Here is a 3,866-nt window from a genome sequence, read left to right as displayed (position 1 = left end):
CATGAAGTTGTGTTCAGTACAAAACACAAATGTGCTTACAAAGAAAGGGGTTGTGAGAAATCGCATGGTGTTCCCAGATCTGTCAGCAAATTGTTTGGAACAGTGTTTTGGAAATGTAGTGTAAATTACAACGGTATAGCTACAACAAGATTCGCCAATCTTACTAGCCAATGTTAAACAGGAAAAGATATTCAGAATAAATGGTTTTAATGTTAGATAGATAAATCACTTCAAATTCGTGAATTTCCATCTGGGATAAATAGAGAAATGTTTGTACTTTTATTTATATGATTGCTTGGTGAAATAATATATTTTTTTTATATCGCAAAAAAAGCTAGTTATGTACCGAAGTCACAAGGGGCCATATATTATAATATTTTCTTCTTTTTTGCTTTCTCGTGATCACTACGTAATTTTCTCGCCATAACAAAAGCTGTTCTCTCATGATCACGACTCAAGTTTCTTGTGATCTTGACATCGTCCGTGATGCTGCGATGACGCTGGCTTTAGAACATGCAGAAAGAAGAAATACTATATGTCAGCGATGTGTATTCTCCGTTTTTGCATGCTAATGCAGGCTAGTCAGGGTTGCTACATCCTGTAGAGGTCTACATTATCCCTGCAGATTAGTGAATGCCCATGAGGCCTAGTGCCGGTAGTTTACATTAGATAAAGTCTGATTAAGTCAGAGTTAAGGGATTTTATGAACACCGCCTCTAATCTTTGACCCACGTTCCGACATCCTGTAATTACTTCATTTTTGGTTCATCCGAGTCCATATGCTAGCCGAGGCTTCTTTCTGTGAAAAAAATAAAAAATAAAGTTACTTTGGTCTTGTGTAGACTCAAAAAAACTTCTCAGTGAGATTAAAGCTAATACAGCTAATCATTATACACATTATACAATTATCCCCTGGTTGTGTCACTCTGCATGTATTCGCTGTGTAGCAAAGAAGAGCAAACAGTGTAAATGTTCACATTCCTGAGTGAGAGCGATTGTGATGGCCACAGGTTAGATGTGCGTATTTTACTCTTTCAAGAAATAGCGTGCCGGGTCATGCAGCTTTCTTCGACATGGTGGCAGATTGCTCGAAGCACACCCTAAGAAGGAGTCGTGAAGAGAGAAACCATGCCAGGCAGGTGGAAAAACAGGAACAAAAGAAGAGAAGAGGTGTCATAGGATAAAGAGGAAAGGCTTACATGCACATGAAGGTGTGTTGTTTGAAAAGGCAGGATAGGACATGACCTTTATAGGTGATATTAGTACACCTGCAGTCCTCAGCTGTGCTGGGTGTGTGTGTGTGTGTGTGTGTGTGTTTGTGCAAAGCTGCTTTGAGCTTGAGAGATTAAGTTGCCTTATAGGTGCAAAAATGTGTATGTTGACACTTATGCCTTTTGTCTGTGTGAAAGCTTGCAAAATGGGTCACTGCTGGTGCAGACAGCGAAAGCAAAGAAGAGCTACAAGGACACGTGTGTGTTTTGATTACCGTCAGCCCACCCTGTAGAGATGAGTGCGGTCAGACGCTTTGACCGACAGCCATCAATAATGCAGTGGATCTGTGGCTGTGTGTGTGTGTGTGTGTGTGTGTGAGAGAGAAAGTAAGAGAAGCAATTGCCCACTTTCCCCACAGGACGTCTCCTTCAACAAAGATGGATGGATGAGTCTAATTTTGTGTCTAATGGAAAAGTGGCCAGCGTAAATGGGTCTCAGGATCGGCCTTTGTCTAATAAAGGGTTCATCATATTTAGGCTGTGATATGACCGAGTGTGATGTGTATGTTGTAGGGATGGTAGGATTCGCATCGGTGCATCGGCATAAATGTTAACAATTCATCGATTTACAAAAGTGTGCATTAGATGCAAGCTGACATTTGTATCACGATGCATCGTTTTTTAACAAATTTCCATCGGTAAAAAAAAAGATTTATTTATACATAATTATTAGTATTAGCGCTATACTTTTATTATTTTAAAATTTCGGACAAATTTTTTATATGTAGATTTCTCTTCGCTGTTGCTACGTGAACATGACGTATTGCAACACTACGGAGACCGAGGCGTCTCCTGAGAGTCACATAGATCAGTGGTCCCCAACCCCCGGGCCACGGACCGGTGTTGGTCCGTGGGTCAAATGGTACCGGGCCACACAGAAAGAATACAATACTTACATTTTTTTCGTTTTATTTATTATCCGATTCTGAACAGTTTTATTTTGGAAAATGACCGGATTCTCTCCTCCACATCTGTCTATGACTCACTCTTGATGCATGTCATGATGCCTCGGTCACATGTCTTACCTCCATCCTCTACCTTCTTAAAGGGGCTCCGACTGCTAACACATAATAAATTACCGCTAAATTCAAACCCCCAAGCGAGCAAAATGAACAAAAAACAACACGTTTATTATTATATTTAGAAAATACCAGTTTTTATGCTGGTCGTATCATTTTATTTTGTTGTATTTATCCGCCACGCCTTAAAGGCCGGTCCGTGAAAATACTGTCCGACATTAATCCGGCCTGTGGTGCAAAAACGTTTGGGGACAACTGACATAGAATACAGATTACCATGGCAGAGGTAGAGCTGCACGTTCCTGCAGACAGAGCAGGAAAATAACGTCAGGTTTTATTTATTGATTTATTTAGTTATTTTTGCACTCAAAAGGCGTGTTTGCGAAAGGGCTATGCGTTAGAAGTCAGAGAACATTTAGTGCATTTATTTCTTTGCTTCAGACAGACAGAAAATCATAAAAGTGAACTGACTGTACCATATTAAACTAAATAGCATTGTAAATGTTTTATTGCATTGTGTTGAATCGAATGGAAATCGGATCGCACTGGATTCATATCTTTAGCTGCTTCATGTGCATCTTTAATGTATCCTATGGTTGGGTTTACATCAAGATGTCAACTGTAGTTTGTTTGCAGGGAAATGTTTTCTTTTTTTTTTTTTTTTTTTTTCGAATTCACATTCTGAGTAGAACTGAAACACGAGAACGGGAATACTTAAATGGTGAAAAAGGACACGGCAGAAATGTTTGCGCAAATGGAATGAGATTCTCTCCACAGCTTCTGATGGTGTAAAACAACACAGTTTTGATGAGCTGAGTGAGAAAACACAGCGAACTTTATGTACCTGACTAAAACGTCAGGCTGAATGCAGACAGAAAGAGGGGAAAACCACAGAACCACAAAGAGATGAAAATATAAACTTTGCGACGATTCGGCATTTGTATGAGGCTATGACAGCTAAAGGTCATAGGATGCAAACTGCTGAACTGCATATTAGCTTAGTTTCCACTTCCAGTTTTACGATTTTGTCATGTACATTTTATACTGTTCAAAATGTTTCATACTATGCAAGTGTGTGAATATATGTGTGTGTGTGTGTGTGTGTGTGTGTGTGTGTGTGTGTGTGTGTGTGTGTGTGTGTGTGTGCCACCTTGGAGTTCTCTGAGATATACTGTATAAGAGTACAAAACCCTTCATGTCTTCTTTCAACCTTTACCCTAGTTCATGCTTGCAGCTGTGTGTGTGCTTGACATTTTGTGTAGTGCAAACACACCAAAAGAACATTTCAGGTTATTGGCATACACACACACACACACACACACACACACACACACACACACACACAGGAGTATGAAGAAATTTCAATAGGAATTTTTTTTTTGCTTGGTTTGGCTTATATAAATTTCAACACAAAAATCATTTAAGTCTAACTGAGGCTGTGTGGTATTAATAGAAACTGGTTTATCAAGCACATTATTTCACCCTGTGTGTGTGTGTGTGTGTGTGTGTGTGTGTGTGTGTGTGTGGGAAGACAAAACCTTCTTGCTTATAACTTTCACAAACATTTCTGGAGATC

This window comes from Silurus meridionalis, chromosome 7, assembly GCF_014805685.1.
Source record: "Silurus meridionalis isolate SWU-2019-XX chromosome 7, ASM1480568v1, whole genome shotgun sequence".
Lineage (NCBI taxonomy): Eukaryota > Metazoa > Chordata > Actinopteri > Siluriformes > Siluridae > Silurus > Silurus meridionalis.
Note: the sequence above shows the minus strand (reverse complement) of the source record.